Raw genomic sequence first — 15,000 nt, forward strand, 5'->3', positions numbered from 1 at the left:
CACACACACACACGCTGTATCTTTCTAGTGGACTTGCATTTCCACTCCGCTCCATCAATATCCTACAGTAGCTGCTAGGACCTACTGTAGCATGTCACCCACCAACCTCTCTCTCTCTTGTTCAGTCTCTCTCTCTCCCTCTAGGCTCTCTGCTCCTCACCTGGTACACCTCTTTCCTCTGTCTGTCTCTCTCTCCCTCTAGACTCTCTGTTCCTCTGATCCCTCACCTGGTACACCTCTTTCCTCTCCTCTGTCTGTCTCTCTCTCCCTCTAGACTCTCTGCTCCTCACCTGGTACACCTCTTTCCTCTGTCTGTCTCTCTCTCCCTCTCTAGACTCTCTGCTCCTCACCTGGTACACCTCTTTCCTCTGTCTGTCTCTCTCTCCCTCTCTAGACTCTCTGCTCCTCACCTGGTACACCTCTTTCCTCTGTCTGTCTCTCTCTCCCTCTCTAGACTCTCTGCTCCTCACCTGGTACACCTCTTTCCTCTGTCTGTCTCTCTCTCCCTCTCTAGACTCTCTGCTCCTCACCTGGTACACCTCTTTCCTCTCCTCTGTCTCTCTCTCCCTCTCTCCACCCCTTCCTCTGTCCTTCCCCTCACTTTCTTTGCCATCTCTCCTGATATGAAATCAGCTCCATCAGCGTGGTGATGCAGCAGCTCTCTCAACATGGTGATGTGTGCTGCTGTGTTTCAAATGGCTGCATCACACATGTTGAATCTGTAACGTGTGTTTTCCAATAGGAGCTCTCAGTGTGGGAGAGATGAGATGAACACACGGCAGGCGGCAGATGAGTTCTCAAGATGATCTCAAAATGATTAGACTTGTATAGTATGATTATAAGGCACGCAGCAGGATTCTCAAAATGAAAGTAATGCATTCTTACAGTTGGGTTTAATGAGTTTCCCCATAATGCAATGCAACACCTGAGTTGGCGGTACTATATCATCGTAATGTGTAGCCTAGCCTGGCCTACACTACAATAACTTTCAATAATATTATAATGCATTCACGCTGAGGAGAACGTGTAAGTGTTCCCAATGCAGGTTTCATTTGAATGGACTGGAGGTATGGTGGTGTAGGACTGGACCATGTACTGGAGGTATGGTGGTGTAGGACTGGACTATGTACTGGAGGTAAGGGGGTGTAGGACTGGACCATGGACTGGAGGTAAGGGGGTGTAGGACTGGACCATGGACTGGAGGTAAGGGGGTGTAGGACTGGACCATGGACTGGAGGTAAGGGGGTGTAGGACTGGACCATGGACTGGAGGTATGGTGGTGTAGGACTGGACCATGTACTGGAGGTAAGGGGGTGTAGGACTGGACCATGGACTGGAGGTAAGGGGGTGTAGGACTGGACCATGGACTGGAGGTAAGGGGGTGTAGGACTGGACCATGGACTGGAGGTAAGGGGGTGTAGGACTGGACCATGGACTGGAGGTAAGGGGGTGTAGTACTGGACTATGTACTGGAGGTAAGGGGGTGTAGGACTGGACCATGTACTGGAGGTAAGGGGGTGTAGGACTGGACCATGGACTGGAGGTATGGTGGTGTAGGACTGGACCATGGACTGGAGCTAAGGGGGTGTAGGACTGGACCATGTACTGGAGGTATGGTGGTGTAGGACTGGACTATGTACTGGAGGTAAGGGGGTGTAGGACTGGACCATGGACTGGAGGTATGGTGGTGTAGGACTGGACCATGTACTGGAGGTAAGGGGGTGTAGGACTGGACCATGGACTATATCAGTCCACCGATCGGTATCGGCCGATATGTTGGCCGATATGCCGATATTTTTTTATTTGTTGTGTATATTTGATCTTTTTTCTTAATTCAATTTATATGTTCTATTTGTGTTTTTGTATTTCTCGTTATTTGTAATTATTAAATTCCCAGTGAAGTTTACTGTTTCATTGCATTGATGTAAATTTGGACAATAAAGTTTATTGATAAGCTGTAAAATATCCTGCCTACATGACATATCTCAAGTCATGTCAAGTCATATCTTTGTCAAGTGTTTGATATTTGAGGGATCATTGCCAAATATAATGTATATATTTAATATAAGAATATCGGCCGATATATCGATATCGGATTTTTTTTACTCCCTAATATTGTATCGGCATCGGCCTAAAAACTTCTGTATCGGTCGGGCTCTAGTATGGGGGTGTAGGACTGGACCATGGACTCGAGGTAAGGGGGTGTAGGACTGGACCATGGACTGGAGGTATGGGGGTGTAGGACTGGACCATGGACTGGAGGTATGGGGGTGTAGGACTGGACCATGGACTGGAGGTAAGGGGGTGTAGGACTGGACCATGGACTGGAGGTATGGGGGTGTAGGACTGGACCATGATCTGGAGGTAAGGGGGTGTAGGACTGGACCATGGATTGGAGGTAAGGGGGTGTAGGACTGGACCATGATCTGGAGGTAGGGGGCTGTAGGACTGGACCATGGATAGACTGGAGGTATGGAGGTGTAGGACTGGACCATGGACTGGAGGTAAGGGGGTGTAGGAATGGACCATGATCTGGAGGTACAGTAGGGGGCTGTAGGACTGGGCCATGATCTGGAGGTATGGAGCTGTAGGAGTAGGCCATGCACTTGAGGCAGAGTGGTGTGACTCAGCCTTCAAACAGATGGTCTCACATCACCCCATTACTCACATCTCTTCACTGGCTCCCTGTTGCCTACGATTCTGTTTAAAATTCATCCAGATGCCCGTGGTTCCCGTCAGCCCAGCATGCAATGTGTTCCGCGCTCATGTATTTCTCTCTTTTATGCTGCATACTTTTGTCTGTGAAAAACACTATAATACAAATACATTTGACTAATACTCAATGTTATGAGCGTACCAGCGCTTACTGTGGGACTTCTCCACTGTAATACATGTTTGCCATGTTGCCTGCAGGCATATATTGAGCCAGAACATTACAAACGCTAGTACTTACAGGGTGAGATAAGGATACTCCTCTAGGGGGAGCAGATATTCAGGCATATACACGTACAGTCAGGTACTGCTTAAAGGTGATCCATCCACACCCACGCAACCCAAGGCTGTATTACATCCTGGACAAAGAGGTGTGCAGGAAGGTCCGGGAAGGGAAATCAATGCTTTCAGCACGCTGAGCCACAGGCTGCAAAATCCATACGAGGGGAAATATTGCTGCCGTTACAACTGCGGGGCAAAATGACCTGGTGGAATAGCCCGGGGAGGACAACAATAATAATAATAATAGAGAGGCAAAGTGACCACCTACTTCCTGCTTCAGCACTGTACCAGAGATTTTCATCCGCCATTTATTTTCCCCGTAGACATTCCGTAAAATGCTTATAAAAAAGAGTTGTACTTGTTCAAACCAAACGGTTCAGATATATTTAGAAACAGGAGAGACCACATAACATTTCTCTCGGACCCATGCGGATTTAAAGAGAAAATAAATTCTATGTGGTTTTTTAAAGTTTTGGTCAGAGTGAAATGTTCTATGGTCTCTCGCGATTCTAAATATAGCTGAACCGTTTGGTTTGACCAAGTAAAACTATTTTTATAAGCATTTTATGAAATGTCTATGGGAAAATAAATGGCGGATAAAAATCTCTGGTACAGTGCTGAAGCAGGAAGTAGGCGGTCACTTTGCCTCTCTATAGACCCGTAAAGTGTAGCTACAGTTAGATGATGTCATGACCACACACCATTTATTAAAGCACGTTCCTTTCACAGCGTGGGGGCGGAGGGCACTGGCTCGCCGTCAAGGCCCCGCCCTTTTCCTGAAGCCATCTTCAATAATAGAATAGAGAATAGAATATAATAATATTAACCTTTTTCTTGGACTTACGTTTCCCATGATTCTCAGCGGTAGCCGATTGTCGACTTCCTGTTTACATTTTTCTCATTAGCAAGGAGGTGCGCGCCGCTGTCAAAGAGTGGGAACGTTTGGCTTATTTTATCCGAAATGGCTAAAAATACTAACGTTGTGTGGTTGCATAGCGGCGATATTTTACAAAAACGAGGTGAATGTCAATTCACTCGTACTGTACGGGCTTATTTTAGCCGAAATTGCTAAAAATAGTATGTGGTTGCATAGCGGCCACTTTTATTTTGAAGGCTAAACGTCCACACCGGAACTCTTATATTTGGTCATTGAACGGAGCTTTAGCGGTCTCTCTCTTTCAAGATTCAAGATATTGTCACGCTGTTGTACAATTATGCACGTGTGAAATTATTGTGCTGGGGTGCTCCATTACAAGACATAGGTAGGTACAAAGTCACAACAATTATTATGATTATTTTCAGTCTCTTTCACTATGAACGGTCCTGGGCGGAAATAGGCAACCGGCAGCTGGAGACAGGGAGGGAGGGTGTCATGGAAGCGCCCACTGTCTCACCAGGAAACTCGTGAATACCATAGTTATTTTTACAGTGTCAAACGCGTTCTTTATTTAGGGTGTTTTCACACCTGAAAGTCTGAACCAAGGTTCATGTTTTTGTAACAATAGTTCATATTGCAATGATGCGAGCACAGTGAAGAACTTTACACGCCACACCTACGTTGTGTCGTCATCACCTACGTGTGGGCTGCGTCTCACACCTACGTGTGGGCTGCGTCTCACACCTACGTGTGGGCTGCGTCTCACACCTATGTGTGGGCTGCGTCTCCCTATACTTGACATTGATTTGACGGGTCTGATGTCAGCGTGTTGTCAATTCGGCGGGTAGCCTTTTATCGCCATTTGAATTAATGGAGAAAAATGAATGTAGTCGTGTATTTCAAAAGATGAGCCGTCACGAGAAATAATAAAGAAGACAGTTCAACACTAACACAAAAATAATAAATTAATTCATTCAAAATTAATTAATTCACTACGTTACTACTACGACTGAAATAAAGTGTTGAACGTAGTATTTTCTTCCCCAGTTGACTTTTTATAATGTCGTCAGACCGTATTTCAATTCAAAATTGTATCTCCTCCTCTGCCCATGTGCTAGTGTGGCTCATTTCTCCTTTTTCCAGGTTTGATGATAGCCTGCTGGAGCTTCTTGTATTGGTCCGGGGGGATAAATCACAATATAAACGAAGCGAACCGTGGTACAGTTTGATCCCGACATTTCACTCTAAATGGCACGATAATTTACAAAATGAACGGCTGTATTGAAGAAGACTTGAAAGTGGCGGTTGAAGCCATGAACTCATTAGGAAAGTGTTCGCTGAAGCCATAAATCAAGTGAGAAGTAGAGTCATTTCCCCATTCACTTCCATGTAATCGGACTTCTTTTCGAAGCCAGTGGGAGTCGCCCCCTTGCGGGGCCAGGTTTAAGTTACTTCCCGTTCCCGCATTGGCTTCACAAACGGAGCTACGAGCTCGTCCCTTATTGGCTCTAACCTGGAAACGACGAATGACAGCCAAGATGGAGAGGACGACCTTTTCAGTAGTTTTAGAATGAACGGACGGAGGTGATGTGGCTGAATGGAGACACAGATTGATAGATGGATGGATGGATGAAGTGGACAGACGTGTCAAAGAAAAAAGACACGGAGCATAAAATGAGAAGAAAATTAATCACATTTACAATCACCCTTCTACATGCATGCATGTGCTCATATACCTTAACACACCCACACACACACGCCTACACACCTACACACACACACACACAGCTTGCCCATGCCCATAGAGGAGGCGGGCAGACGGCCTTGATGGATGGTGATGTCACCGTGGTTACGAGCGACACATGAATAATGCAAACACTTCACCGTCAACTCCTTTCTTGGCTCGCTCGCTCTGCGTCCGCCACGCCGTGCAGCCAGCCGTATCGCCCTGCCCGCCTCCTCATCTCTGAGCACAAATAAGAACAAATTGAGGCTGTAGGCAGTGTGTGCATGTGTGTGTTCATACACAAGTGTGTGTCTATGCATGCACGTGTAACTGTAAGTGTGTTGGGTTGTCATAGCACCAGTAACTTCCTGTATTACATTACTGCTTTCGTGGGGGAAGCTAAAGCAGGTCTGGCCTCGGATGGGAGACTGGTGCTGGGAGTGGGGACCAGTAGGAGGTGTTCTTACCTCATCTCATATCCCCAATGCCCAGGGCAGAGGCAGGGGACTCTGTCCTGTGAGTGAGCACCGTCCTTCGGATGAGACGTTAAACCGAGGTCCTGACTCTCTGTGGTCATTAAAGATCCCATCGGCATCGTAACCCCGGTGCCGTGGCTACATTCCCACACAGGCCTTCCTTCCTTCATGGTCCCCTAATGAGCGCTCGTTACTTAAAGGAGAAGTTCACGAGAAAACAATGGTGATTTATTTTGCACATGATCTCACACCTTTCCGAAAACTGTAAACAGTTTTGCAGATATTAATTTACTTTTAGACAGTTATTGAGAGTTGATTTAAGTCGTGGACCAGTCATGTCACCTGTGCATGAAGGACATCACTGGTCCACAACTTACAGTGTTAAGGCCGTGTGTCCATATAGCTTCTTTTCCTCAGCTCCAACGTCTTTTTTCAGGTGTTTCCAATGAGAAGAGAGCGCATGCGGGCGCACACGGACGTCTAGAGAAAGTGCGCTGCAACCAGGGTCTATTTTCAGAGCGCTCCGACTCCCAGCGCTTCCAGCTGAGAATAATTTAACTTTTCAGAAAGACGCTGGTGTCGGGTGCGCTCCTTTTCTGGCAACTAATCATATGGAGAAACTATCACAACAGAGACAGAAAGGCTCAATTGGGGGAGCAGATTGGCTAGACGACACTTACTATTTCTGATGAGTGTTGTGCTTTTATCACAGAACATGTGTTGTTAGTTAGCTTGTTAGCTGTTAGCTATCAAGCTAGCTTCCTAACGTTATTTTCTGTTTGCTTGATTGCATATTGTGCGCTGGGATCAGCGCTCCCCAGCGTACTTCCAGCGTTTATCTGTCAGAAAAAGAAGCTATATGGACACACGGCCTAACTTGTATGATGTGTAAGATCATTATGCAAAATAAATCAACATCGTTTTTCATCATATATGAAGTTAAGTTTCTGTTTTATCTTTGTTTAATCAGCCAAGGATGTTGGCTGGCAGCCGAATGACCCAGAGCCAGTTTAAGATTGCTGCATATGTACATTCACATGGCTATTTCTGTGTTTCCATGTTTGCATGTGTGTATACATGTGTTCCTCCACGTGTGTGTGTGTGTCTGTGTCTGTGTCCGTGTGTGTGTGTCTGTGTCTGTGTGTGTGTCTGTCTGTGTGCGTGTCTGTGTGTGTTTGTGTGTATACATGTGTTCCTCCACGTGTGTGTGTCCGTGTGTGTGTTTGTGTGTGTGTCTGTGTCCGTGTGTGTGTCTCTCTGTGTGCGTGTCTGTGTCTGTTTGTGTGTATACATGTGTTCCTCCACGTGTGTGTGTGTCCGTGTGTGTTTGTGTGTGTGTGTGTGTCCGTGTGTTTGTGTGTGCGTGTGTGTGTGTGTGTGAGGAAGGAAATTGACTTTGCCCTCACCCACCGTGCGGTGCATTGATGCGTGCTGCAGACTGTTGAAGCGCTCCTCGCCCTCAGTAACATAGCAGAGGTTATGTAGACACTGATATGATCGCATGCTGTGTTCACATTTAAAGGAGAACAGCCATGCCCTTTAGAATTCTAGCTCGTTTGCTTCTGTCTGGATCGACTTTATAGCCTGGTTATAAACCATCCTGATCACCTGATCTCACATTCTGTTTCGCTCTATGTATCAGTCTGGACTCCAATCCGTCCACAGTGATTTCAGTGGGTGGGAGTAGCCATTTGCCTCGACAGAGAACTCCTTCAGCCAATCAGCGTAGCCAAATCCAGTCCTTCAGCCAATCAGGGTCAGATCCAGTCAAATACAAATCCACTCAGAAGAACGGCGAAAATGTTTTCTCTGCCGAGAAACTCAGCCGCATACTGTTGTTCTTGGTTAATTTTTGTTATTGAGTCTATTTCTGCAATAACTGCACTCAGAGCTGTGTGTGTGTATATATAAATTAGGACTTGTTTTTGTTGACTTGTTTACAGTTCCAAACCTGAAATTAGCCAACAAGCTAACAACGCCCAAAATCAAAGGAAATGGATGTGACAAGTTGGGTTTTCGAGGTGACATGTTAACACGTTGAGTGCCAAGGACGAGATATCTCGTCTTACATAATCCAACCGTTGAGTGCCAAAGACGAGATATCTCGTCTTACATAAACATTTTTTTTTTTGACGGTGGGACATCAATCAACCCCTTTTACGTCTTCTATATCAATATTGGAGGAAGAGAATGTGTATAATCTATTTTACCGACCACTAAGTGGCGACAGTTCTCTCCAGACAGAGAGAAAGCCAGTCCGCGGGAGAAAGCCATTCTAATTTTCAAGGAAATAGCTGGGCGAAAACTCTTTCGATTTCACACACACACACACACACACACACACGCGCGCGCGCGCGCGCACACACACACACACACTCGAGTACCTTTGCGCATAAATAAGACCAGAATCGCAAAAGCTTCTTCAAAGCTCTCAGCCGACACCTCAAGAAACGAACGAGCCCGTTTCCAGACTCGCCCGAGAGCCGCCAGCAGCAGCAGCCCAGAGGAGCAGCAGCAGAGCGGAGTAGGCTGCCTCAAGATTGGAAGAAGGGGATCGCGAAGGAATTTCTCTCCCGTGTCTAACCCCCCCCCCCCTCGCCTCTCCTCTCCTCTTCCCCGCTCCTGCGATTCCCTTCTATTTTTTTGGGATCTGTGAGGCAACAGAAACTCGCCTGTGACAAAACACTGCAAAGCCACACCTACGGAGGGAGGAGTTTGGAGACACACACACACACACACACACACACACACACACACACACACACACACACAGACACACAGACACACACACACACACAAAACAGTATACAGACTTGCCCAAGGGCACCCATAATCACAGGCACGTGAGGTGGTTCTAAAAATCCATTTATCTCAAAACTCTCTGAAAATCTCTGAAACCATGCTGTACTCAACGGCTAATATCTACATAACTACTAACTCTACAAACTAACTCTTTTAGACAGAGAAAGCACACATTCTATTAGTTCTTTTTAGATGATTGGTGTTCACGAAGTCTTAACAGAAAAGAATCCTCGGCTCTTGTAAAATGAGCCAGAATCCTCAAAAAAAAACCTGGCACAACTTACCTACAGCATTGAAAAAACGGCTGGCACTCAATGTGTTAAAAGGGTTTATTTCCTGGAGGAGACTTTCATTTCCTCCTGTGGGTGTCAGACGGTTGACGGGCAGGAAACAGAGCGTAATGTAATCACAAAGCATGGCAGCCATTTGGTCAATGTTTTGTCAACAGGCTGTGTTTACATTGTGACATATGCACCATCCACCTCGCTCGTCCAATCAGAGTGTTAGGGGCTGCGCCCCCCCCTGGACAAAGAAATGTTGTACATTTTAAAGTAAAATGCATGAATCTGGTGCACTCTGAGAGCAAAATGAAGAGGCTAGTAGATATATGAAGAACTACACACATCACATTCATATCCTCGTCACTATGCTGTGGCTTTACAATGATGAAGAAATATGAGTGAGTTGAGTTGAGAGGTCAAGTACACATTTATTTTATTCAGAAACACCATGAATCGAGAAATTGCATTGAATAATGTTGAATACAATGAAAAAGATATCTACAACACATTATATATATATATATATATATATATATATATATATATATATATATATATATATTCAATTAGATTTTGTTTAAATTGTTTATATGTAGAAATTTCATTTTTTTTTTTAATCTGGCCACAAGGGGGTGCATCAGTGCATCAGTGCATCAACGTAAAATCGCCTGGGCTTGAGGGGGTTGCAGGGGGTCCCCAGCAAAAGGGGGATCATTTATTTTTACTATAATTCCATCCATAAGTAACACAATGACAGATTGTTATGACTATTTTGCTCATGGGCTTCAAACACTTTCTGTAAGAAAACATCTAAAAGCAAAAACCCTATCAGATGGGGACCCTGAGACAAAGTCTTATCAAATGGGGGTCCGTGGTCTAACTTGTGTCAGTTTAGGGGTCCTTGATGTGAAACAGTTTGAGAACCACTGTTCTAAAGTGTTAGCTAAGCTTGGATCTCTCCCTTTCTCTCGCTCTCTTGTCCTTCGAGGTAGCCTACAGGTGCTGTCTTCCTACAGGTAGCCTACAGGTGCTGTCTTCCGCTGGTGCTGAATGCTGCTTGGAGTTCTCTGCAAGAGCTTCATGAAAATAAAACTTGCTTCATAAATTGCATTTGATGTGGAAGAAAAACGTTCTCCATCTCTTCAACTAGCTTTTCTTCTGTTTAGATTTAGCTGGCACTCGTGTCACAGCCTCTTATGCCGGGGAGACACCAGAAACGTCTCTGAAGCAGCCCGTCACGGCAGCGTCGAGTAGGCGCCTGGCCACTGACACCAGAAGCGCTCTGTTTTGCTCCGCCCTGGTCACAACTTGTATTGACTTCATGCCCGGCTGCACACGGCCGCTCCCGGCCGGTGTGATCGTTCTCCGCTGTTAACAAGGACGGCGAAATGGAACTGCCTCCACAACGCTTCTGCGTCAGAGACGCTTCTGGTGTGTCTCCGCCCTTACCCTGTTGAAGGCTGGTGAGTCGTCTCATGATAATAGTGATATAATAGTGCTGTATGGTGAGATCTTAGCCTTTTTTATTCTTTTTTAGCAGGCTAGAGTCTCTCCCGGCTGCCTGAAGGAGGTCTTTCCATTTTCCCCCCAGACTTTTTTTTTCTTATTAGTTACGTCATTGTTTTGTTTGCATACTAAAATATGCAAATACTTACTGTACAGTTCAAATTTTTTCCCCTTGTTTAGCAATCAGAGTAATTTAATGTTGGTTTCTTGCTCACCAGTCATTTTTTATCTAATCATTGGCACAAGAATATACGTTTGTAACCATAGCAAGGTGACTGGAGAGACAACTATCACGGAAGTCGAACGTGTCAGCGTGGTCTACTTTGGCTGTAGCTGCACCTAGTGGTGGTTTGAGATGGTGCAACAGGTGGCAATATTGATCACAAAGGCTGGACAAAGCTGAATGCGGAGTAGCCCAACTTTTCTTACATGCAGCTGGTGCAACCAGACGCTGCTGCCTTTTCCCCTTTGTGTTTGTGTCTGGAGAAGTGATGCTGTAAAGGGCTTGAGAGAGGATAACTGTACTTAGCTTGTTGTGGCTGGAGAAGTGATGCTGTAAAGGGCTTGAGAGAGGATAACTGTACTTACCTTGTTTGTGGCTGGAGAAGTGATGCTGTAAAGGGCTTGAGAGAGGATAACTGTACTTAGCTTGTTTGTGGCTGGAGAAGTGATGCTGTAAAGGGCTTGAGAGAGAAGTGATGCTGTAAAGGGCTTGAGAGAGGATAACTGTACTTAGCTTGTTTGTGGCTGGAGAAGTGATGCTGTAAAGGGCTTGAGAGAGAAGTGATGCTGTAAAGGGCTTGAGAGAGGATAACTGTACTTAGCTTGTTTTGCTGCGCTGAGAAAGTGGAATATCCACCAGCAGGTCTCCTGGGTTATACTGCAGACGGGGAAAGTATGAATATCAAATCTCCCTGCTATAAATAGTGAGATGGTGAAGTGCTAAAGCTGAGCTGTGAGCGGAGTGAAGCAGCTGCTGTGCTCAGGACATCAACAGGCTGAGGAGGAGAGATGGCTGCGGGCGTACACAAACTCAGTGTGTGTGTTTGTGTGAAAGAGAGAGAGAGAGAGAGAGGAGATGGAGAGAAAGTTTGTGTACAAGTGTGTATGCGAGTGTGTGTTTTTGTGTGTCGGTATACGTGCTAGAGAGACTTTCATTTCACAAAAGTGTGTGTGTGTGTGTGTGTGTGTGTGTGTGTGTGTGCGTGTGTGTGTGTGTGTGTGTGTGTGTGCGCGTGTGTGTGTGCGTGTGTGTGTGTGTGTGTGTGTGTGTGCGCGTGTGTGTGTGTGTGTGTGCGCACGCGCGCTGTCAGCAGTGTTTACTGTGTCTCTAAGCGGCGTGTGAGTGATGGTGTCTGCGTCAGACACAAACAGGTGGCTTCATCCAACACTCCATTTAAATATCACAGCTAGAGAGAGAGAGAGAGAGAGAGAGCGAGGGAGAGGGAGAGTAGGGGTGCTCCAAAAAATTGATTCTGAAAGGATTGCGATTCTTAATGCCACGATTCCTGGATCGATTCCAAACTCCCAATAATCGATTCTTAAAATCGTTAATTTTATTTATTTATTTACAGTGCACCTGAACGCAACATGCAAGATACCGGCTGAATAAGTGTCCAAATGTTCATGTCATTTGTGTACTCTACTGCCACGGTGCCACCACCTCTTGCACTTAAGAACTCTGGTTAATGTATTCCCCCCAAAATCTATAAATCCTTCTCAAAGTCTACAGATCCCCCCCAGCCTATAAATCCATCTTATCTGAAGAACATAAGGGGGGAATTCCCCCCTAGTTTGCAAAATGAATTTAGGCCCTGACTGTAATACAGAAGTTGAATTTGAAGTTCAGCATGAATACATTTGTCATTTTTTGTCTTATATTTACCTTTGTGTGTTATTGCAATATAAAACTACATAATTGAGAATCGATTCTAGATTCTGGAATCGAGAATCGTTGGAATCGAGAATCGAATCTGGAATCGGATCGTGACCCCAGGAATCGGAATCGGATCGTGGCTTAGCCGGATCGGAGCACCCCTAAGAGAGAGACAGGGAGAGAGAGAGAGAGAGAGAGAGAGAAAGAGGGAGAGACAATGAGAGAGAGAGAGGAGTAGAAAGAGGTTTCCTGTATCTGACGGCAAGACAGAGTTAAAATGTAATATGTAAAAACATTTGACAAAGTGTAAAACATGCAGACTCACAAAACTCACAGAAACGGACTTGATGGAGAAGTGAAAATGCAACCCAGTCGCCACAATAAAATGTTACATTTCTGCAAAGTAAATCTCAGGTGAATTTAGTCGACTCAAATCTAACGGGCTTAGTTAAAGTAATAATAGTGCATTCATAATCATGCATTATTGAAACGTTTCTCTAGGATTTCCAAACTCATTGGAAGGATCTATTCATCTGTTATTATGGGATGGTATTAAGGTTTGAAGTGACTTGGCGACCAGGAAGTAGCAACTCTCCACTGGCCTCCGAGGCGGAGGGAAGGCACGCAAATGTTTTATTTAATTTGATTTACTTTAGTTATGAATGTTAAAATACATATAGATCTGAAACCATTCTGACGAGGATAAAACACAATGGGCCCTATCTTCGCAAAAGCGGCAATTCAGCGTTCGCGCTCGTTTAACGCCGTGCGCAATGCAAATTGGGGGCGGGCACAAGCGCATGCCTGTTATAGTTGTACTGGACATTGGCTGCCACAGGCCAAAGCAGCCGTTTCAGCACTAAAATGTGGTGATAGATGGCATTATGCTATGAATGAATGAATGAATTAAAGCTTTATTTCGGACTTTCAAAAAAAAGAAATAGTAATATATATATACACAAGTAGTATCAATGTTACAAAATATATATATTTATCAGTGAAAAAAAATTAAGAAAAGAAAACGAAAGAAAAATAAAAAAAATAAACAATAATAATCAGAATACGTGACAGCAACGAGGTCCGAAAAGGAGTAGGATGAAGTACACTGTACTTATTTAGTCCTACCCCCAGTCCACAGTTCACATTCTTAATCAATTGACTTCCACTTTTATACTATTTACATTCTCAATAAACCATATATGTTCATACACACATATATACAAATATATATATATACAAATACAAATACATTCATACCTTGCATAATAAATATAATTTATAGTTCTAGTGAATAAATTATTAATTATTAATAATATGTTAAAGCAGCTACGAGCAACTTTTTCGATTGTTATTAAACAGTATAAATTTAATATCAATGCATCACATCTTACCTCTAATAGTCGACGAGACCAACGCAGAGTAGTCTCGCTTGAACCCCGAGTGAATCGGCCAGTGTTAGTCTGTCTGTAGCCAGGGCAGATCAGGAAGTGAAATGAAACGGTTTGCAGCAGCCACTTCGGCCATAACCACAAAATAACTTCCAAAAAACCTGTTAGAATATAACGAGAGATGTTCCCGAGAGTATGCGTGGCGTTCACATTGTTTATGTTATGTTGCTAGGCAGCGCAAACGGCGTAGGCAGGCAGCTGCGTTTCACTTCCGCGTTTCACTTCCGGGTTACCCGGTCCGGTCTCTCTAGAGAGCCCCCTGTTGACGCGAGTTTAGACCGACATAGACTAATAATCACCTAAGGGAGCAATCTCAGATACACACGGCTTTGGTCTCAGCTACTATTATAGGTAAGATGTGATGCATCAATATTGTAATTATACTGTTTAATAACAATCGAAAAAGTTGCTCGTAGCTGCTTTAAATATAATATACCATTAATAATATGTATACCAATTTGCGTATTTACAGAGTAATATTATGTACAATACAATTAACTAATAGTGCATATTATAATATATATACAATATAAATCATGCTATCATCAGCAGCGCGCAATTACTTTGCGCTAAAAGCTTTGAAAAGCACCTCTTACGTGCTAAATACCCCGTTGCCCTTGAGCGCACCATAATGTGTATACTATAATAGAAATGTTGATATGCAACATATGTTTGGTTCACAAACGGTGATATTCAACATATCTGTGGTTTGCAGAAACATAATGCAAACATAAAGAGAGGACGTTATGTGAGAGGAGAGACGCACAAAAAGAACAAGAAGAGGAGGATCAGCAGTGGATGTGGAGACAGAGAGAGAGACAGAGACAGACAGAGGGAGACAGAGAGAGACAGAGAGAGAGACAGACAGAGAGAGACAGAGAGAGAGACAGAGAGAGAGAGACAGACAGAGAGAGACATAGAGAGAGACAGAGAGAGAGACAGAGAGACACAGAGAGACAGACAGAGAGAGACATAGAGAGAGAGACATAGAGAGAGACAGAGAGAGAGACAGAG

The sequence above is a fragment of the Poromitra crassiceps genome, assembly GCF_964638095.1.
Source record: "Poromitra crassiceps genome assembly, chromosome: 5".
In the NCBI taxonomy this organism is placed as follows: domain Eukaryota; kingdom Metazoa; phylum Chordata; class Actinopteri; order Beryciformes; family Melamphaidae; genus Poromitra; species Poromitra crassiceps.